The following is a 10,234-nucleotide window of genomic DNA, read 5'->3' as shown; positions in this document are numbered from 1 at the left end:
ACGACTCCCAGAGCCGGTCGTGCGGCGCGCGAGGTCTGCTCTCTTCACAAGAGGCTTTATTAGGGAGTGCTAAGGCAAGGTTCTGTGCCCTCCACCCTCATCGCAACACCCATGGGAGCCTCCGGTCGTCAATAGACCGCCGCACCGGCCTCTGACTGACTCTCAGAATGGACGGAAAGAGCCGGGTAAGCCTTTCAAAAGATTCGACCACGTGCCGAAAACTTTAGACTTCCGTGAGCTCTCCGGCTTGCACCGAGACCCGAAGTCGACGTGCGAAGCACCACGGGACCCCTTTCGCCTGCAGGTCCCGAGCCGCCTTTATTTGCTGTTACGAGCATCGTGTGCCCCATACCTGCGTGACGAGCACCGCAGGGCGGCAGAGCCATCGCACTTGGCCGGGTGGCAGAGGAGGACCCGACTATTCACAGATAGCGGCCCAACGACTCCCAGAGCCGGTCGTGCGGCGCGCGAGGTCTGCTCTCTTCACAAGAGGCTTTATTAGGGAGTGCTAAGGCAAGGTTCTGTGCCCTCCACCCTCATCGCAACACCCATGGGAGCCTCCGGTCGTCAATAGACCGCCGCACCGGCCTCTGACTGACTCTCAGAATGGACGGAAAGAGCCGGGTAAGCCTTTCAAAAGATTCGACCACGTGCCGAAAACTTTAGACTTCCGTGAGCTCTCCGGCTTGCACCGAGACCCGAAGTCGACGTGCTAAGCACCACGGGACCCCTTTCGCCTGCAGGTCCCGAGCCGCCTTTATTTGCTGTTACGAGCATCGTGTGCCCCATACCTGCGTGACGAGCACCGCAGGGCGGCAGAGCCATCGCACTTGGCCGGGTGGCAGAGGAGGACCAGACTATTCACAGATAGCGGCCCAACGACTCCCAGAGCCGGTCGTGCGGCGCGCGAGGTCTGCTCTCATCACAAGAGGCTTTAGGGAGTGCTCAGGCAAGGGTCAGCCCGCAGCCTTCCTGGCAACACCCAGGGGAACCAGGCCACTCGCGTCTCTCGCCTTCATTTTCGACACGAGCGCCTGCGGAGGGCCACCACCCCCTCCGATTGTCAAGAGACCTCCGCACCGGCCTCTGACTTACTCTCAGAATGGACGGAAAGAGCCGGGTAAGCCTTTGAAAAGATTCGACCACGTGCCGAAAACTTTAGACTTCCGTGAGCTCTCCGGCTTGCACCGAGACCCGAAGTCGACGTGCTTAGCACCACGGGACCCCTTTCGCCTGCAGGTCCCGAGCCGCCTTTTATTTTTGTTACGAGTATCGTGTTCCCCAAACCTGGGTGACGAGCACCGCAGGGCGGCAGAGCCATCGCGCTTGTCCGGGTGGCAGAGGAGGACCAGACTATTCACAAATAGCGGCCCAACGACTCCCAGAGCCGGTCGTGCGGCAGGCGAGGTCTGCTCTCATCACAAGAGGCTTTAGGGAGTGCTCAGGCAACGGTCAGCCCGCAGCCTTCTTGGCAACACCCAAGGGAACCAGGCCACTCGCGTCTCTCGCCTTCATTTTGGACACGAGCGCCTGTGGAGGGACGGCCGGAGTCAACGTGGGGTTTGCCCGCCCTCCAATAGTGTCAAAAGACCGCCGCACAAGTCTCTGACTGACTCTTAGAACAGACAGAAAGAGTTTGTCAAATCTGTCAAAAAATTGACAAAGTGTCAAAAATTCGACTTCCAAGAGCTCTCCGGCATGCACTCATACCTGTCATTAAAGTGCTATGCCCGTGGAACCGTTTTTCGGATGCCTTTCAGAACGGTCCCGCGCCGCCATTTTGTTCTAAAAATCGTGTTCCCATATGTCTCCGGGTACCCCGCCAACCTCACTGCGGAAAAACTACAAGTGGCACTGAATGGGTCTGAATTCCAAATTTGACTGCATCGGTCTGGAACTCGGTCCGGTCAAAACCGTTTGGATTTTTCTCGGTCCGGACTTCCGCGACAGACAAAGTTAAAGTTTTCGGGCTGCAGGCACAAAACGACAGCTGGCCATTTGCCGGGCTCAATTCACCCAATTCCTCCGGCACTTCGGAGCACATGTTCGGTGTAAGTTTGCGAATCTTTCCCGATGCTGCAGCATTTTCCTCCGCTGACACTTAGAATATTTTTCACACTTTGCTGAAAATTTTTCTAAGTGTTTTTTTCCAAGTTTTCCTGGTTACTGATTTCTTCTTTTTAAACATTTTTCTAAGTTTTTCTGGTTACTGATTTCTTCTTTTTAAACATTTTTCGCAGTTTGTCTGGTTACTGATTTCTTCTTTTTAAACATTTTTCGCCGTTTTTCTGGTTACTGATTTCTTCTTTTTAAACATTTTTCGCCGTTTTTCTGGTTACTGATTTCTTCTTTTTAAACATTTTTCTAAGTTTTTCTGGTTACTCATTTCTTCTTTTTAAACATTTTTCTAAGTTTTTCTGGTTACTGATTTCTTCTTTTTAAACATTTTTCTAAGTTTTTCTGGTTACTCATTTCTTCTTTTTAAACATTTTTCTAAGTTTTTCTGGTTACTCACTTCTTCTTTTTAAACATTTTTCGCCGTTTTTCTGGTTACTGATTTCTTCTTTTTAAACATTTTTCTAAGTTTTTCTGGTTACTCATTTCTTCTTTTTAAACATTTTTCTAAGTTTTTCTGGTTACTCATTTCTTCTTTTTAAACATTTTTCTAAGTTTTTCTGGTTACTGATTTCTTCTTTTTAAACATTTTTCTAAGTTTTTCTGGTTACTGATTTCTTCTTTTTAAACATTTTTCTAAGTTTTCCTGGTTACTCATTTCTTCTTTTTAAACATTTTTCTAAGTTTTCCTGGTTACTCATTTCTTCTTTTTAAACATTTTTCTAAGTTTTCCTGGTTACTGATTTCTTCTTTTTAAACATTTTTCGCAGTTTTTCTGGTTACTGATTTCTTCTTTTTAAACATTTTTTCGCAGTTTGTCTGGTTACTGATTTCTTCTTTTTAAACATTTTTCGCCGTTTTTCTGGTTACTGATTTCTTCTTTTTAAACATTTTTCGCCGTTTTTCTGGTTACTGATTTCTTCTTTTTAAGCATTTTTCTAAGTTTTTCTGGTTACTCATTTCTTCTTTTTAAACATTTTTCTAAGTTTTTCTGGTTACTGATTTCTTCTTTTTAAACATTTTTCTAAGTTTTTCTGGTTACTCATTTCTTCTTTTTAAACATTTTTCTAAGTTTTTCTGGTTACTCACTTCTTCTTTTTAAACATTTTTCTAAGTTTTTCTGGTTACTGATTTCTTCTTTTTAAACATTTTTCGCCGTTTTTCTGGTTACTGATTTCTTCTTTTTAAACATTTTTCTAAGTTTTTCTGGTTACTCATTTCTTCTTTTTAAACATTTTTCTAAGTTTTTCTGGTTACTGATTTCTTCTTTTTAAACATTTTTCTAAGTTTTCCTGGTTACTGATTTCTTCTTTTTAAACATTTTTCGCAGTTTTTCTGGTTACTGATTTCTTCTTTTTAAACATTTTTCTAAGTTTTCCTGGTTACTGATTTCTTCTTTTTAAACATTTTTCGCAGTTTTTCTGGTTACTGATTTCTTCTTTTTAAACATTTTTCTAAGTTTTTCTGGTTACTGATTTCTTCTTTTTAAACATTTTTCTAAGTTTTTCTGGTTACTCACTTCTTCTTTTTAAACATTTTTCTAAGTTTTCCTGGTTACTGATTTCTTCTTTTTAAACATTTTTCGCAGTTTGTCTGGTTACTGATTTCTTCTTTTTAAACATTTTTCGCAGTTTTTCTGGTTACTGATTTCTTCTTTTTAAACATTTTTCTAAGTTTTTCTGGTTACTCACTTCTTCTTTTATAACATTTTTCTAAGTTTTCCTGGTTACTGATTTCTTCTTTTTAAACATTTTTCTAAGTTTTCCTGGTTACTGATTTCTTCTTTTTAAACATTTTTCTAAGTTTTCCTGGTTACTGATTTCTTCTTTTTAAACATTTTTCTAAGTTTTTCTGGTTACTCATTTCTTCTTTTTAAACATTTTTCGCAGTTTTTCTGGTTACTGATTTCTTCTTTTTAAACATTTTCCTAAGTTTTCCTGGTTACTGATTTCTTCTTTTTAAACATTTTTCTAAGTTTTCCTGGTTACTCATTTCTTCTTTTTGATCATTTTTCTAAGTTTTCCTGGTTACTGATTTCTTCGTTTTGAACATTTTTCTAAGTTTTCCTGGTTACTCACTTCTTCTTTTCAAACATTTTTCTTCGTTTTTCTGTTTACTCATTTAGCACTTTCAGGCACTTTCCCATCATTTCCTCGTTCCCGATTTCACCCTTTAAAACGCTTTCGGGCATTTCCCTAAGTTTTGCGGTTCACTCGTTTGGGACTCACTGACACCTTCTCTAGCTTCCCTGCTCACTTTTTTCGTACTGTTGAGAAAATTCGAACCCTTTCCTTAACTATGCCGGTTACTGACTTCACCGCTTCAGACCCTTGTCCCCGTAATGAAAGATACCATTTCCCACCGTGGGAAATGCACGAAAATCGGACTGAACACGGGGGAGGCTCCCCCCTCGAAGGCGAGACCGTCGGCAGAACCGCCGGGTCAAACCCGGCCGAGCTACCCGGCTTACAAGTCTCAAAGTCGGTATGAGCAGTCACGTCCACCCCCATTCCCTTTTGGACCACTTCCCACGGTTCCAAATGCATGAAAATCGGCCTGTACACGGGGGAGGCACCCGCCTCGAAGACGAGACCGTCGGCAGAACCGCCGGGTCAAACCCGGCTGAGCTACCCGGCTCGGAAGCGCCAAAGTCGGGTTGAGCAGTCACATTCACTCCCATCGACGTTTGGACCACTTCCCACGGTTCGAAATGCACGGAAATCGGCCTGTACACGGGGGAGGCACCCGCCTCGAAGAGGAGACTGTCGGCAGAACCGCCGGGTCAAACCCGGCTGTGCTAACCGGCTCGGAAGCGCCAAAGTCGGGTTGAGCAGTCACATTCACTCCCATCCCCTTTTGGGCAACTTCCCACGGTTGGAAATGCATGGAAATCGGACTGAACACGGGGGAGGCTCCCCCCTCGAAGGCGAGACCGTCGGCAGAACCGCAGGATCAAACCCGGCTGAGCTACCCGGCTTACAAGTCTCAAAGTCGGTATGAGCAGACACGTCCACCCCCATTCCCTTTTGGACCACTTCCCACGGTTCGAAATGCATGAAAATCGGCCTGTATACGGGGGAGGCACCCGCCTCGAAGACGAGACCGTCGGCAGACCCGCCGGGTCAAACCCGGCTGAGCTACCCGGCTCGGAAGCGCCAAAGTCGGGTTGAGCAGTCACATTCACTCCCATCCCCTTTTGGACCACTTCCCACGGTTCGAAATGCACGAAAATCGGCCTGTACACGGGGGAGGCACCCGCCTCGAAGACGAGACCGTCGGCAGAACCGCCGGAACAAACCCGGCTGAGCTACCCGGCTTACAAGTCTCAAAGTCGGTATGAGCAGACACGTCCACCCCCATTCCCTTTTGGACCACTTCCCACGGTTCGAAATGCATGAAAATCGGCCTGTATACGGGGGAGGCACCCGCCTCGAAGACGAGACCGTCGGCAGACCCGCCGGGTCAAACCCGGCTGAGCTACCCGGCTCGGAAGCGCCAAAGTCGGGTTGAGCAGTCACATTCACTCCCATCCCCTTTTGAACCTCTTCCCACCGTTGGAAATGCACGAAAATCGGCCTGTACACGGGGGAGGCTCCCCCCTCGAAGGCGAGACCGTCGGCAGAACCGCCGGGTCAAACCCGGCTGAGCTACCCGGCTTACAAGTCTCGAAGTCGGGTTGAGCAGTCACATTCACTCCCATCGACTTTTGGGCAACTTCCCACCGTTGCAAATGCATGAAAATCGGCCTGTACACGGGGGAGGCACCCGCCTCGAAGTCGAGACCGTCGGCAGAACCGCCGGGTCCAACCCGGCTGAGCTACCCGGCTTACAAGTCTCAAAGCCGGGTTGGGCAGTCACGTTCACCCCCATTCCCTTTTGGATCACTTCCCACGGTTCGAAATGCACGAAAACCGGCCTGTACACGGGGGAGGGTCCGCCCTCGAAGGCGAGACCGTCGGCAGAACCGCCGGGTCAAACCTGGCTGAGCTACCCGGCTTACAAGTCTCAAAGTCGGGTTGAGCAGTCACGTTCACTCCCATCGACTTTTAGACCACTTCCCACGGTTCGAAATGCACGAAAATCGGCCTGTACACGGGGGAGGCACCCGCCTCTAAGACGAGACCGTCGGCAGAACCGCCGGGTCAAACCCGGCCGAGCTACCCGGGTTAGAAGCCTCAGAGTCGGGTTGAGCAGTCACGTTCACTCCCATCGACTTTTAGACCACTTCCCACGGTTGGAAATGCACGAAAATCGGCCTGTACACGGGGGTGGCATCCGCCTCGAAGACGAGACCGTCGGCAGAACCGCCGGGTCAAACCCGGCTGAGCTACCCGGCTTACAAGTCTCAAAGTCGGGTTGAGCAGTCACATTCACTCCCATCGACTTTTGGGCAACTTCCCACGGTTCGAAATGCACAAGATTCGGCCTGAACACGGGGGACGCTCCCCCCTCGAAGGCGAGACCGTCGGCAGACCCGCCGGGTCAAACCCGGCTGAGCTACCCGGCTCGGAAGCGCCAAAGTCGGTATGAGCAGTCACGTTCACTCCCATCCCCTTTTGGACCGCTTCCCACGGTACGAAATGCATGAAAATCGGCCTGTACACGGGGGAGGCACCCGCCTCGAAGACGAGACCGTCGGCAGAACCGCCGGGTCAAACCCGGCTGAGCTACCCGGCTTACAAGTCTCAAAGTCGGGTTGAGCAGTCACATTCACTCCCATCGACTTTTGGGCAACTTCCCACGGTTCGAAATGCACAAAATTCGGCCTGAACACGGGGGACGCTCCCCCCTCGAAGGCGAGACCGTCGGCAGAACCGCCGGGTCAAACCCGGCTGAGCTACCCGGCTTAAAAGTCTCAAAGTCGGTATGAGCAGTCACATTCACCCCCATTCCCTTTTGGACCACTTCCCACGGTTGGAAATGCATGAAAATCGGCCTGGACACGGGGGAGGCTCCCCCCTCGATGACGAGACCGTCGGCAGAACCGCCGGAACAAACCCGGCTGAGCTACCCGGCTTACAAGTCTCAAAGTCGGTATGAGCAGACACGTCCACCCCCATTCCCTTTTGGACCACTTCCCACCGTTGGAAATGCACGAAAATCGGCCTGTACACGGGGGAGGCACCGGCCTCGAAGACGAGACCGTCGGCAGAACCGCCGGATCAAACCCGGCCGAGCTACCCGGGTTAGAAGCCTCAGAGTCGGGTTGAGCAGTCACATTCACTCCCATCCCCTTTTGAACCTCTTCCCACCGTTGGAAATGCACGAAAATCGGCCTGTACACGGGGGAGGCTCCCCCCTCGAAGGCGAGACCGTCGGCAGAACCGCCGGGTCAAACCCGGCTGAGCTACCCGGCTTAAAAGTCTCAAAGTCGGGTTGAGCAGTCACATTCACTCCCATCGACTTTTGGGCAACTTCCCACCGTTGCAAATGCATGAAAATCGGCCTGTACACGGGGGAGGCTCCGCCCTCGAAGGCGAGACCGACGGCAGAACCGCCGGGTCAAACCCGGCCGGGCTACCCGGGTTAGAAGCCTCAGAGTCGGGTTGAGCAGTCGCATTCACCCCCATCCCCTTTTGAACCTCTTCCCACCGTTGGAAATGCACGAAAATCGGCCTGTACACGGGGGAGGCACCGGCCTCGAAGACGAGACCGTCGGCAGAACCGCCGGATCAAACCCGGCCGAGCTACCCGGGTTAGAAGCCTCAGAGTCGGGTTGAGCAGTCACATTCACTCCCATCCCCTTTTGAACCTCTTCCCACCGTTGGAAATGCACGGAAATCGGCCTGTACACGGGGGAGGCTCCCCCCTCGAAGGCGAGACCGTCGGCAGAACCGCCGGGTCAAACCCGGCTGAGCTACCCGGCTTACAAGTCTCAAAGTCGGTATGAGCAGACACGTCCACCCCCATTCCCTTTTGGACCACTTCCCACCGTTGGAAATGCACGAAAATCGGCCTGTACACGGGGGAGGCACCGGCCTCGAAGAACAAGTCTCAAAGTCGGTATGAGCAGACACGTCCACCCCCATTCCCTTTTGGACCACTTCCCACCGTTGGAAATGCACGAAAATCGGCCTGTACACGGGGGAGGCACCGGCCTCGAAGACGAGACCGTCGGCAGAACCGCCGGATCAAACCCGGCCGAGCTACCCGGGTTAGAAGCCTCAGAGTCGGGTTGAGCAGTCACATTCACTCCCATCCCCTTTTGAACCTCTTCCCACCGTTGGAAATGCACGAAAATCGGCCTGTACACGGGGGAGGCTCCCCCCTCGAAGGCGAGACCGTCGGCAGAACCGCCGGGTCAAACCCGGCTGAGCTACCCGGCTTAAAAGTCTCAAAGTCGGGTTGAGCAGTCACATTCACTCCCATCGACTTTTGGGCAACTTCCCACCGTTGCAAATGCATGAAAATCGGCCTGTACACGGGGGAGGCTCCGCCCTCGAAGGCGAGACCGACGGCAGAACCGCCGGGTCAAACCCGGCCGGGCTACCCGGCTCGGAAGCGCCAAAGTCGGGTTGAGCAGTCACATTCACCCCCATCCCCTTTTGGGCCACTTCCCACGGTTCGAAATGCATGAAAATCGGCCTGTACACGGGGGACGCTCCCCCCTCGAAGGCGAGGCAGTCGGCAGAACCGCCGGGTCAAACCCGGCTGAGCTACCCGGGTTAGATGCCTCAAAGTCGGGTTGAGCAGTCACATTCACCCCCATCCCCTTTCGGCCCCCTTCCCACGGTTGGAAATGCATGAAAATCGGCCTGTACACGGTGGGCGCTCCCCCCTCGAAGGTGAGACCTTCGGCAGAACCGCCGGGTCAAATCCTGCCGAGCTACCCGCGTTAGAGGTCTCAATGTCGGCTTCAGCAGTCACATTCAATCCCATTCCCGTTTGGACCTCTTCCCGCCGATGGAAATGCACAAAATTCGGCCTGAACACGCGGGGCGCTCCCCCCTCGAAGGCGAGACCGTCGCCAGAACCGCCGGGTCAAATCCGGCTGAGCTACCCGCGTTACAGGTCTCAAAGTCGGGTTGAGCAGTCACGTTCACCCCCATCCCCTTTCGGACCCCTTCCCACGGTTGGAAATGCATGAAAATCGGCCTGTACACGGTGGGCGCTCCCCCCTCGAAGGTGAGACCTTCGGCAGAACCGCCGGGTCAAATCCGGCCGAGCTACCCGCGTTAGAGGTCTCAATGTCGGCTTCAGCAGTCACATTCAATCCCATTCCCGTTTGGACCTCTTCCCGCCGATGGAAATGCACAAAATTCGGCCTGAACACGCGGGACGCTCCCCCCTCGAAGGTGAGACCTTCGGCAGAACCGCCGGGTCAAATCCGGCCGAGCTACCCGCGTTAGAGGTCTCAATGTCGGCTTCAGCAGTCACATTCAATCCCATTCCCGTTTGGACCTCTTCCCGCCGATGGAAATGCACAAAATTCGGCCTGAACACGCGGGACGCTCCCCCCTCGAAGGCGAGACCGTCGCCAGAACCGCCGGGTCAAATCCGGCTGAGCTACCCGCGTTACAGGTCTCAAAGTCGGGTTGAGCAGTCACGTTCACCCCCATCCCCTTTCGGACCCCTTCCCACGGTTGGAAATGCATGAAAATCGGCCTGTACACGGTGGGCGCTCCCCCCTCGAAGGTGAGACCTTCGGCAGAACCGCCGGGTCAAATCCGGCCGAGCTACCCGCGTTAGAGGTCTCAATGTCGGCTTCAGCAGTCACATTCAATCCCATTCCCGTTTGGACCTCTTCCCGCCGATGGAAATGCACAAAATTCGGCCTGAACACGCGGGACGCTCCCCCCTCGAAGGTGAGACCTTCGGCAGAACCGCCGGGTCAAATCCGGCCGAGCTACCCGCGTTAGAGGTCTCAATGTCGGCTTCAGCAGTCACATTCAATCCCATTCCCGTTTGGACCTCTTCCCGCCGATGGAAATGCACAAAATTCGGCCTGAACACGCGGGACGCTCCCCCCTCGAAGGCGAGACCGTCGCCAGAACCGCCGGGTCAAATCCGGCTGAGCTACCCGCGTTAGAGGTCTCAAAGTCGGGTTGAGCAGTCACGTTCACCCCCATCCCCTTTCGGACCCCTTCCCACGGTTGGAAATGCATGAAAATCGGCCTGT

Source organism: Chiloscyllium punctatum, unplaced genomic scaffold, assembly GCF_047496795.1.
Source record: "Chiloscyllium punctatum isolate Juve2018m unplaced genomic scaffold, sChiPun1.3 scaffold_574, whole genome shotgun sequence".
NCBI lineage: Eukaryota > Metazoa > Chordata > Chondrichthyes > Orectolobiformes > Hemiscylliidae > Chiloscyllium > Chiloscyllium punctatum.
Note: the sequence above shows the minus strand (reverse complement) of the source record.